Here is a 13592-nt window from a genome sequence, read left to right as displayed (position 1 = left end):
TTGAGGATAAAGTATCAAATGGCATGGAAATTCTGAAAAACAATTGGAAGCTGGATGATCATATGTTTATAAACTTTATCTCATATTCACTCTTTATAAGGAAGCTAGTAAAATATGCACTCTTTCGGAAAAGTGAGTGCACCAAGAAGGTGAAGAAATGGGATCAAGGAACAAGCTGCCCTATGCAAGATGCAAAAGAAGGAAATCCCTAAGCTTGATGGCGAAAGGAAAGCACACTACATGATGGCAAAATCAGCTCCTCCACAATACAATTAGCCCTATATCTCAAGAGTTGGAGTGGAAAAAAGTTCAAATTTTAATAAAACTATGAGTCCATAATATTTTACTGGAAAAAATCACTGAGACCCCTTTTAGATAGAGTGTGGTCATTTTAAAACATGCCTACAAATTCTTGGAAACTGTTTCCTTCAAAAGATAGAGACTAATTCCCTCCCTTGATTCGTGCTGGACTGAGTGACTCATAATGAAAAGACAAAACTGAAAGTGATGAGTTATGTTTTCAGAGCTTCATATATTAGTAGGATTAAGGATCAGGAAATTGTCCTATGTGTATGGTTGAAGTGGAGGTTGTGTGTGAGAAAGCCTCATTTTTCTTATGCAGAAGTATTATAAAAACTAATGACTCAAACTGAAGAATCATGAGAGGGCTATATGAGCATGCTACGTACAACAATGCAGTAAATACCAGAAGAATCGGTTGCAAGTGTAGAAACAGTTGCTGTTATGAAGCAGAAAGTGGAGGCAGAGGTGGAAGTGGTGGAGGAGGGGAGGAGAGGTGTACGCAGATGATTTACTCTTTTCTGGATCTTTAAACTGTTTGCATGAATACATTTTTTAAAGTAAGTTAAAAAAAGAAAAGAGAAGCAAGATAATTACTTAAATAATCAACAAAATGTATGGAAAGAATTGGTAAATGTTACCAGTGTTACTAATCAGTGTTTTACATTTTTTGCAATGCCTAATTCTCTTCAAGGAGTCCCCAAATATGGTTATTGCATATACAGAAAGACATGACATGTCTACATGACATTAATCTTCATTTAAGATCTTCCAATGTTTTCTTAACTGATTCAAAATAATCTTATGATTGGAGTCATGATAATATGCTCTTTGACAAGAATCTGTTAGTGTTTGAGGTGACCACTGTAAGCAGCTGTGGTGGTTATTATTTTTCCTCTGCTGATTGATAGTATGAAAAAAATCTAGTTATTAAGATTTGCTTTGTTTTAACCATTGCTTCTATTCACAATGTCACTTAAAACATTTTAAAGCAGGAGCCGATTTGATTGAATAAGTATTTAGCAAATATTCACTACATGATTATAGTCTAGTGGGGGCAGGAAAGGCCCATAATGAGATAATTATAAACTTTGGGATTTGTGCAAAGATTAATATAATGTACATGTCAGAGAAAGGGTAGAATGGTAATTTGCCTGGGAGTTGCCTCAGATATGTATGGAATGAAGCAAGATACACATTAACTTGTTAATGTGTATCTTATTAGAAGGGTGACACAGGAAGGTTTTAGAGAACTTGAATGCTGAAGAGGTTTTTGCAAGATGGGTTGTTTACCAGGTGTAAAGAAGGGGAAGAGCATTTCAGGAAGGAGGAACTGCATGTGAAAAGGCACAGAGGCATGAACAGTATAGTGTATTTAGGAACCAAACTAGTTCAGCATTGCCCCAGCACCTGATGCAAGAGCTGAAGTGAAAGGCAAAAGGCAGGTGACAGACAGTTTTATCTGTCATCATAGGGGACTTAGCTGGAGAGACCAGGGAGAGGCAATAAAGAAACTGGTGATACCATCAGGTATAGATGGATCATTCTGGGATTTTTTTAAATTTTACATAATGATGAAGGATTTTTTAAATTGTATGTAATGACTACTATATAAACACGGAGAAAAATAGAGTAGTATAATGAACTACTACAGACAAAGATTTAACAATTATTAATATTTTGAAATAGTATTTATTGAAGAAAATTTCAAGAATAAACAAAAGTAAGAAAATAAGACAATAAAGCTCTATGTACCCATGAATCAGTTTTAACAATTATCAACTCATTGCCAATCTTATGTATGTTCCCACACGTCCCTTCGTTACCAGATTTTTGAGGGACATTCCAAATATATCATTTAGTCTGTAAACATATAAATATATATCTCTAAAGAAAGACACATATAAAAACCACAATATCACCATCATATCTAAGAAATAAGGATTTCTCTTTTTTTTTTTTAAGGAAAGTTACTTTTTAAAAATTCTTTCAATAGGTTTTTGGGAAGCAGGTGCTCTTTGGTTATATGAATAAGTTCTTTATTGGTGCTTTCTGCTTTCACCCAAGCAGTGTACACTGTACCCAATGTGTAGTCTTTTATCCCACCACCCTCTCCCACCTTTTCCCCCAAGTGCCCAAAGTCCATTGTATCATTCTTAAGCCATTGTGTCCTCAGAGCTTAGCTCCCACTTTTTTTTTTTTTTTTTTAAGTTTTTTAGATGGAGTCTTGCTCTTGTTGCCTAGCCTGGAGTGCAATGGCGTGATCTTGGCTCACTGCAACCTCTGCCTCCTGGGTTCAAGCAATTCTCCTGCCTCAGCCTCCTGAATAACTGGGATTACAGGCACCTACCACCACATTTGGCTAATTTTTGTTTCTTTAGTAGAGACAGGGTTTCACCATGTTGGCCAGGCTAGTCTTGAACTCCTGACTTCAAGTGATCCACTTGCCTCGGCCTCCCAAAGTGTTGGGATTACAGGCATGAGCCACCGTGCCTGGCCAGCTCCCACTTATGACTGAGAACATACAATGTTTGATTTTCCTTTCCTGAGTTATTTAACATCATCAAATATCCTGCCAGCATTTAAGTTCCAGTTTACCTCATAAAGATATCTATTTGAATTGGGATTCAAATAAAGTTTATATATTGCACAATTGTAATGCTCCTGAAATGTCTTTTTTGGTTGTTTAATCAATCCTTTATTTGTAGACATTTGATTCATTAAAACATTTTAATTGTAGTAAACACACATAACATGAAACTTATCACCTTAACCATTTTAAGTGTACATTTCAGTAGTATTAAGTACATTCACATTATTGTGGAACCATCACCAATGTCTATCTCCAGAACTCTTTTTATCTTGCAAAACTGAAATTCTGTATTCATTAAACAATAACTTCCCACTCCACACTCTCCTCAACATCTGGAAACTGCCATTCTTTCTGTCTCTACAAATTTGACTACTTCTAAGTACTGCATTTAAGCAGAATCATACAGTATTTGTCTTTTCGTGAGTGCCTTATATGACGTAGCATAATGTCCTCAAGATTCATCCATGTTGTAGCACAGGTCAGGGTTTCCTTCCTTTACAAGGCAGAGTAATATTTCATTGTATGTATATATCTTGTTTATCCTTTCCTCCATTGAAGGACTCTTGTGTTGCTTCCACATTTTGATGATTGTAAACAATGCTGCTATGAACATGGCTATAAAAATATCTCTTTGAGACTCTGCTTTCAATTTTGTGCGACATTCACAGAGTAAAGTTTCTGGATCTTATGGCAATTCTTTTTAAGTTTTTGAGGAGCCTCTATAATGCTTTCATAGCAGCTGCACCAACATTTCTCCACCAACATTTCTCAAGAATTTAATTTCTCTACATCCTCATTAACAATTGTTATTTTTTGGTGTTTTCATAGTATCCATCCTAATGTGTGTAAACTGGTATCTCATTGTGGTTTTGATTTGTACTCCCCTAATCATTAGCGACTTGGAGCATCTATTCATGTGCTTATTGACCATTTATAGATCTTCTTTGGATAAATGTCTGTTCAAGTCCATTGCCTATTTTTTTAACCATTTTGGTTTTTTATGTTGAGTTGTCTTAGTTCCTTAATATTCTGGACATAAGCTCCTTGACAGATATATGATTTGCAAATATTTTCTCCCATTCTGTGGGTTGCATTTTATTTTGTTGATTATGCCCTTTGATGCACAGACGTTTTAAATCCTAATGTAATCCAATTTATCAATTTGATGCACAGACGTTTTAAATCCTAATGTAGTCCAATTTATTAATTTTTTAAATTTGTTGTCTGTGCTTTGGTTATCACACATAGAATTTCTAAAACACAAAACTGCTAAGAGTTCATACTGACAGTTTCCAATTCAAATTCTGCACTACAAGTTTTTTCTTTTTAGCTTAACTTTATCAAGCTTTTAAAAATTTTTATTTTTTAATTAACGAATAATAAGTGTACATATTCATGAGTTACATAGTGAGAAAATTGAACTGGACAGCATATAACTCAGGAAATAGGGAGTAAAATTATGGTCTCCAGCCTAATCCCTACCTTCTTGAGCAAAACAAAGAATGTAGTTTTGTTCATGACCAGTCAAGCTATCTGAGATGTCCTCAAGACCAAATGAGTCTATAATTACAAAGACACATTCCATATATTTCATATTGGTAAGTTAGAGAAACTTTCATGAAAAGTTTGACACTAACAATAGAAAACCACATGCATAACATGAAATGGAGAATAATCTTTCACAATAGTCCAACTAGACATGTAGATTATCATCTCATTTATTCAAGCATTCTGTAATTTTGTAACATAATAAAATACTACAGAGTATTGTGCCAGGTGCTCGGAGTACAAAGACAAACAATATGTGCTCTTGGACAAAGAACTCACAGTCTAATTGGGGAGAAAGACATGCAGGAAAATACTCAGCATATAGGGTAGAGATATGTGAGAGGTACTAAGGGAGTTGGGGGAATAGAGGGAAACTCAGTCCAGAGGTGGGATGGGGAAATGAACCAGGAAAGAAGATAGTTTTCATTGAGTAGGTGACATATGCAGGAGGTTGATCAGCTGAACTTCATGTGATGGATAAGGAGCATAGTATGAACTGGAAATGGACAGGAACACTTCTGAGAGGTTTGTGGTGTGGATGTACCACTATGTCCCTGGTGTTTTATGGAATCACTTTATTTTAGTGTGGAGTGTGAAATGGAGGTGGTAGTAACCGGCAGTGGGAAACCGCTTAGAAAGTAACTTCAAGAATACAGATGAGGCCCTGAACTAAAGGGCAAAGAAAAATCAAGAGGAATTTAGAAAGTAGAATTAAAAGCACTTGGTGATGGATTGGATGTAAACAGTAAGAGAGAAAAGGATCAGAAATGAATAGAACTTTTTAGTTTCGACATTGGGGTCATTAACTAGGAAATGAAATTTTCGAAAAAACAGAGATTTAGCAGGGAGAAAAGGAAATAATGAGTTGAGTTTGGAGCACACCAAATACATGCTTATGAGACATGTAGGTGCAGTGATTATTAGGGAATGGTAGCAGATGGGAGAAGAAGGTAGAGAAGAGAAATTTTCTGGGTAAGATCTATCCAGAGAAAACATCTACTTTGAGAAAATGCCAACCATAGAGCCCTATGTATACCACCATTTGGGGAAGGCAAAATAATTGTAGGAGAATGAAGGAGATTTAAAAGTCGTAGCCAGCAGAAATACAGAAGAAGAGTCAAGGTGGAGACATTTCCCTGAAGCCTATCAAGGAGAAAGAACTAAGGAAGAAGTCAAGAGTGTCAGATGCTGTAAAGAGATAAAAATAGAACAGGAATAAAATGCTGATTTTATTGGGCAGATAAAGATGTAATTTGTGACAGTGAATAAAGTTTCAGTAGAATGTGGGATTAGAAACCAGATTTCAGTCCATTGGGATGGGGCAGCAACTAAAGAATCAAAAAGCATGAGAATAATGGGTGTTATTCATTAAATACCTAATCTTTCAAAATATTATGGTATTGTGGCATTTTACTTGAGAGAAGTGGACTTGCTTAAGGCCCCCAGGCTAGTCAGTGGCAAGATAAGCATTTTAACATAGGATTGTCCAGTTTCCAAACTGGCACTCCTTTTGCTACAATATATTTTTCTTAAAATTTGCCCGTGAAAGGATGAGGGAGAAATTGGTGGACTGTCAGGAAACAATTGTCAAGGGAATGTTCTTTCTAAAATGGTAGAAACTCGAGCATGCTTTCAGGTGTATGAGAAGGAACCAGTGGAAAGGGAAGAGAGATAGGTAATGAAGGTCACTGAAGACCTAGTAGGAACTAGAACACTCATGTCCTTCTAAGAATAAGCAATTCCACAGGGCGCAGTGGCTCACGCCTATAATCCCAACACTTTGGGAGGCTGAGGTGGGTGGATCACGAGGTCAGGAGTTCAATACCAGCCTGGCCAAGATGATGAAACCCCATCTCTATTAAAAATACAAAATTAGCTGAGCAGGTGGCAGGTGCCTGCAATCCCAGCTATTCGGAGGCTGAGGCAGAGAATTGCTTGAACCCAGGAGGCGGAGGTTGCAGTGAGCCAAGATCGCACCACTACACTCCAACCTGGGTGACAGAGTGAGACTCCATCTCAAAAAAAAAAAAAAAGAGCAAGCAATTCCATGTACTAGTAATTATTTATTCAATTTGCTCTTCCCAAAGATTTTCCTCATAACATCAAATCAACCTTTCAGGTCTCATAATTTTATTAACTGAAAAAAAGTAAATATTTTATATAATCTCAAAGATCATCTTTGGTCCTAAAATTTTATCTTTATAGCTTTTCCTTTAAAGTCTGCCATCCCAGAACTAGAAAGAACTAACCAAGATTATGTGGTTTCTGTTTCTGTCTCCAACCTAAATTTGCCACAAATATTCCTGCCTCTAAGAGTTAGCTAGCAGGAATATCATCAACACTAAGTTTAATTATGTTTAACTTTAGATAATAGAGCAAAATCTTTGCCAAGAGACACCTGGCTGAATTCATGCATAGAAGTACCATCATCATCAATTGTTGAGTCTGGAGATATGGCATTCTTGATAAAGAATTGCCTTTGAGCTGTCTAAACTTGAGCAACCAGTATTGGGACTTTTTTCTTCCATTCATTCATTTTGATCTAATATCTTTATGAGGGACTCCACCCAGCAGGTGTTCAGAGGTTTAAAATGCCATTATTTTCACCTGTCTGGGGTATGAAACATGTCCTTTTGACATAAAGTTCTTCCAGACTGTCTAAACATTGTAGGCAGCCACTGAGAATCACAGATAAGGTTCTGGGGGGAATACTGACAGTGGGAGTAGAAATTTTTTTCTTTATGTCATTTTTTAAGCACCCCTAATGCATTACAAATCATCTCTGGTCTATTTACTTACTGGCTCCAACTTTTACGCTGCTTCTTCTGGGGGTATTTTTTTTCAATAGTGGCATTTGCCAGCTTTTCACATTTCTTTGACATCTTTGGAACAATCATTATACAAGTCTTGGTAGTCCTGATATGTGGCTTTCTGTGGCTTTCCTCAGTGATAATTTCTATGTGTGTATAATGAGCATTTTTAGAATGCTCAAAACAGTTTACATTTCCACAATCTAGATGCAGAAGTAGTTGGGGAAATTTTGTAGCCACAAATCTGCTCCTTGTTTGGAAAACTTCCCTAAGATAGCCTACAATCAAATCACCCATCTCCTTGGAGACACAGGAATTTGTACTTATGATCCATGGGAAATCTCAGGTAAGTATGCCCGGACAGGATATTATCCCCATGTTAGTGCCATTGTGAAGAATTTATTAGAGCACGGGGAAGTAACGGTCATGTGTATTTTCTTCCCAGGCATGTGCATGATCATGCATTCTCAAGGCTGGGTTATTTTCTACTTTGAGGGCTTAAGTGCTGAGAGTATGGACAGTGTTCTATAGCACAGAGTGTCCTCATCCAGCCTCTGTCTGCCTCCATCTCTACAAAGACTTTGATCTTGTTTCACAGGGAAAATTAAGGCCAATGGTCATGAGCTTAATCAACATCCTCCCCAAGCATCTCTAATCCAATCCCCTTATCTGCCCACTTTCAATTTCGTCATGCCTTTCTCAGGAGAAAGGGTAATCTTCATGCAGTTCAGAGTCAAACCTTTCTCCTGTCATCTTTATCATGCCCTCTCCCAGTTCCTCACAAGTTATTCCCTCTATTTTATGTTTTCAAATGCCTGAATTCTTAAGGAAAAAAAAAACTAACATTAAAAGATCAAACAGCCCAACCTTGCACTGAGTGTCCATTTACAGTCAATTTCCCTATCAGAATTATCTACACACAGGGTCTCACCTCCTGTTGACTCTTCAACCTTTAATGAGGCCTCTGCCTCCACCACTGCCCTGAAATTGCTAAGAGGCAAAGGCCTCCTCTACACCAGTTCCAACATCCCTTTTCTGGCCTAACTTTATTGCTTTTCTGTGGCATCTAACACCTCTGACTCCTTTATTTTCCTTGAAATTTGGCTGTGGTGCCACCCATTTCTCCTCTCTACATCTCCGACTGAAAGTTCAGCCTGACTTGTTCTTTCCTTTTCTTACTGTCCCTTGAATGGTGGTATTTCTCAAGATTCTATCTTTGCCTTTTATATTTTCTCAAGTCCATATTCTGTTCAGATGCTACCCTCCACATCCACTGCTGTTACTATCGTTTATGCACTGATGACTCCAAACTATCTTCAGTTCAGACCTCTCTTCTGAAATCCTGGTATTATTTGGATGTTTCAAAGGCACCTCAAACTCAAAGTATTCCAAACTTCTTAGCTTCTTCTTTTTAGCTGACTTCTCCTCCTGTGGTTCCTCCACTCACTCAGGCCCCTAAGCAAGATCCTCAGGAGCTATTGCCAACTCTCTTTACTCACCAGCTCCACATCTTAATGTGCTTAAAGCACTGGCAAGTTTAATTTCTTTGTTATTTCATAGCTATCCCCATTACAAACTTAATGCCTCACAGATTGTTGAAAAATAAATGATGTACCACATATGCCTGTCATCTGATAAAAATGTTAACTGAATCCAAATCTTAAAAACCAGCATTTCCTGGTGTTGAATTACTTGGTATCCAGTGGGAATTAACAATTCGTCTTCCATGTCATCAAAATTTATGTGATTCCCACACTATACAGGAAGAGAAAGTCACTAAATACAGTCTTCTGGCTTTAAAGATTTATGCCACTGGTGGTTCCTGAAATCAGAGGGTTGCTTTGAATTTGGAATCCTTAGTGACTCCTGATATGATTTAGGATTCCAGTGGAAATAGGTGTAGCAAGGGCCTGAAATGTATAAATTTTCTGACTGTTTTATTTTAAGAGCTACCACTAATTCAAATCTGTGCTAAAGCATTGTTAAGCAGGAAATTTACAGCACTAAATGCCCACATCAGAAAGCTGGAAAAATCTGAGATCAATAACCAAACATCACAATTAAAAGAGCTAGAGAAGCAAATGCAAACAAACTTAAAAGCTAGCAGAAGACAATAAATAACTAAGATCAGAGCAGAACTGAAGGGACAGAGACACAAAAATCCCTTCAAAAATCAATGAATCCAGGAGCTGGTTTTTTGAAAAGATCAACAAAATAGACTGCTAGCCAGACTAATAAAGAAAAGAGAGAAGAATCAAATAGATGCATTAAAAAATGACAAAGGGGATATCACTGCTGATGAAATACAAACTACCATCAGAAAATACTATAAACACTTCTATGCAAATAAATGGAAAAATCTAGAAGAAATGGATACATTTCTGAACTTATACACCCTCCCAAGACTAAATCAAGAAGAAGTCAAATTCCTGACAAGACCAATAGCAATATTCCTGAATAGACCAATACTAAAACTGAGGTAGTGACAGCCTATCAACTAAAAAAAGTCCAGGACCAGACGGATTCACAGCCGAATTCTACCAGAAGTACAAAGAAGAGCTGGTACCATTCCTTCTGAAACTATTCCAAACAACAGAAAAAGAGGGACTCCTCTCTAACTCATTTTATGAGAGCAGCATCATTCTGATACCAAAATCTGGCAGAGATGCAACAAAATAAATAAATAAATAAAATTCAGGCCAATATCCCTGATGGGCATCGATGTAAAACTCCTAAATAAAGTACTGGCAAACCGAATCCAGCAACACATCAAAAAGCTTATCTACCACGATCAAGTTGGCTTCATCCCTGGGACACAAATAGAGATTTAACTGGGAAGAACAGAGCCTGAATTCAAGGGAGAACAAGAATTAGCCCAGAAGATCTATTTCTTAATTGTTTTTCTGTAAAGGGGCTCCAACTTTTGATATGTTTTGTTTAGCTCTTCTTTTCTAACGAAAAGTAAAATTTTGCTAATTATTGTTGTGGTTGTGTCTTGTTTTCAATTTTAGGGTGACACTCGCTAACTAACTGAATAAGAATTGGCCATTTCCTTCTGAGATCACACACTGGTACATTCTACCTGCTATATCCCTTGGTGGTTTGTCATAGACCATATTGGTTGACCACTGGTTATGTCCAGCTAAAGTTCCGGAAAGTTTATTAGGATGAAGAAATGCAGACACTGGTCAGATTTTTCAAGGAATATGCAACTAAGTGGAGTAAACAAAATTTGGCTCTCTCTCTTAATAAGAAAAATACTGAGTATTTTGTCATATGATGTTTCCAGAGCTGGGAGGATGCATCCAACACAGACTTCTTCAGTGTTACTGAAGAGATATTAGCTTCCAAAGCTGGCAAAGTAAACTGAAATATAACAACCACCCAGAGTCTACAGCCCAACTGGAGACACTTTACAATGAGTAATATCATATCCTTTAACATTTACTGTGTTAGTTAACATTTAGCAGATCCTTGTTAAAGTAGTAGCAGATATTTCTTAAAGTAGTCTCTTCAGTTACAAAAGTTTTAATATCATTCTCTTAAAGCATTTGATTTTCCAAATTTCTCCTTTTGTCTCTCATAAACAGGGAGAAGAGGAAACTTTCCACTTATTCATCATCATTCATTCTCACTGCTAAAGAGATCCAGGCTCCTAACAGCTAATAAATGAAATGGAGAGGCTTTAGAAGACAGTAAATAAATGTACAGGACACTGAGGGAGGTATTTCTGATTCCTGGCAACTGCAAACAGTGAATAAACAACCAAAGCAGGCCCTCTCAGTTAACAGCTTGGGCAATATCTGGTGTGGTCATTTAAGAGCACTGCACTATGTCTCTGCCCCAAACATTTCGTCCTCTTTTGCTTTGCTGACAAACAAATTTCTGCTTAATCAAGGTTCTGGGTTTAGAGTAAAGGCTTTTATGAAATAAAAATATTATATAACCCTGTAGTTATGCTGTGCAACTTTCTCAAGCCCTTTATCAGAAAAACCCAGCTTTACACAATGATGATAAAAACATACTTGGAGCCCAGGAGAGGATGTGTAATCTCTCTTTATTGTTTCTATGAGTCACTGCTCAGTTGATGAAGAGAGAGCATTTCATGGGTCTCTGACAGTCTTATTGCCCTGATTTTTAAAAGTTTTTTTCTATTCTACCCATTTCCTCTCTTTCTCTCCATGGTTGGATCCTCTCCATTCATTCTTTGTGTCAAAGGTCAAGGAGACACAACAAATCTTTGTGTCATCCATTAGAGTAGCCACTAGATACACATGGCTATTGAACATGTAAAATGTGACTAGTGTGACTTAACTTTAAATTCAGTTTAATTTGAATTAATTTAGATTTAAAAATTGAAGCTGTTAAACACCACTAAACACAACTTTATTATTTTGGTAGAACTATATTTCACTCCAGCCATTGAAAATTTACCATGAGTTGAGATGGACTAAGAATGTCAAATACACACTGGAGTTCAAAGACCTAATATAAAAAAATAACATAAAATGTCTCATTAAAAATTTTTGTATTGGCCTGGTGTGTGTAGCTCATTCCTATAATCCCAACACTTTGGGAGGTCAAGGTGGGAGGACCACTTGAGGCCAGGATTTAAGACCTGTCTGAGCAACAAAGCAAGACCTCCATCTCTACCAAAAATAGTAATAATAATGATATTTATTATTATTATAGATAATATTTATTATTATATTGAAATAAAATTTTGGATAATTAAATGATATTAAAACAAATGTCACATTTCTTTTTATTATTTAATGTGGCTATAAGAAAATATAAAATGATAAAGGTGGTTCTCATAATTCTAATTGGGCAACATCTGGTTGTTTCGTTTGGATAGTACTGAACTCTCTCTCTGCCCCAAACATTTCTTCCACTTTGGCTTTGCCAAGATGATTGAAAAAAGTCTCTGGTTTGTTCAAGATTTTGTGTTAAGAGTAAAGGCTTTTGTAGAATAAAAATAAATAAGCCTGTAGTTATGCTGTGCAACTTTCTCAAGCCCTTCATCAGAAAGACCCAATTCTCTAGGTTCTCACATTCTTCAGGATGCACCCACCTACTGAACACAAGCCATTCTCCTAGTTATATAGTTCGCTTTTCACAGCATATATTCAGTGCCAAGAGGCTCCCCTCCTTCCAGGGTGAGAAAAACAAGGGATGGGGAACAAACCTCATCCTGAAGCCATCATCAGTTCCAATACTGGGCATCACTGAGAATACCAGATTAAGCTGCCTTCAGCAGGGTGGGGAACAAAGACATTGGGCCAAGGGACTTTTGATGGTTGGGTTAGGAGAGAAAAAAGAGGAAAGTATAGACGGGTGGGAGAATACTCCAAGGCATGGAATGTTTTTAGGATAGCTAGTTGGGTGCTGATTTAAGAGAGGGGGTCTTAGGCATGATTATCTTGGGTTTCTAGGAGGAATGCATATATTATAAATGAGAAAGAGGCAACTGAGCAGAAGATGGAAAAATATCCTAAAAAGAAGCTTTGAGATAGATTATTGGCAAGAATTCTTATGGAAGCATCAGTTTAAAATACATGACATTGTGTTACCCCTTCTAATGTCAAATATCTTCTTCCAGATTCTACTCCTGGTCTTCTGTGGAGCAGACTTAAAGGTTCTTTCATTGATGCTGCATCTGTGTGCCAATGACCATATTTCATCCTTTATGCCTATTGCAATGTCCCTTTGAAGAGGCAGTTGAGTAGGTGGGGAACAAACAATTCCTCTGCAGTGTTCTATGGTCCAAAAATGTAGGATTTCAGTGGTCATTTATGTCATTTAACCCCATTGATACAGTTTTAGATCTTTATTGCATCCAATGCCCTGATTTTAAAGGGGTGGGGGAAGAGAGAAAGAGAGAGAGACTGAGAGATTATGTGCCTTGCCTAGGATCAGTCACAACTCAGGATCAGCTGAAGCCCCTAGAAACAGAACTGAACTGGGTCTCAGGACTGGTTCCTGAATCCTAGTTGATGTCTTTTGCTAACATATCACTTATACAAGTTTTTATGTATTTTGATTGATTATTTTTAAATTTTTATTTTTTGTGGGTACATAGTAGGTATACATATTTATGGGATACATGAGATATTTTCATATAGGCATACAATGCATAACAATCACCTTGGGTAAATGGGGTATCCATTACCTCAAGCATTTATCTTTTTTGTCACAAACAATCCATTTATAATCTTAATTATTAATAAGTATACAAACATTTTTTATCAACTACAGTCACCCTGTTGTACTATCAAGCACTAGATCTTATTCATTCTTGTTCTCTTTCTTTCTTTCTTTCTTTCTTTTTTAAGACAGTG

The sequence above is a fragment of the Cebus imitator genome, unplaced genomic scaffold, assembly GCF_001604975.1.
Source record: "Cebus imitator isolate Cc_AM_T3 unplaced genomic scaffold, Cebus_imitator-1.0 Scaffold11, whole genome shotgun sequence".
NCBI classification, from domain to species: Eukaryota; Metazoa; Chordata; class Mammalia; order Primates; family Cebidae; genus Cebus; species Cebus imitator.
This window is presented reverse-complemented; position numbering follows the sequence as displayed.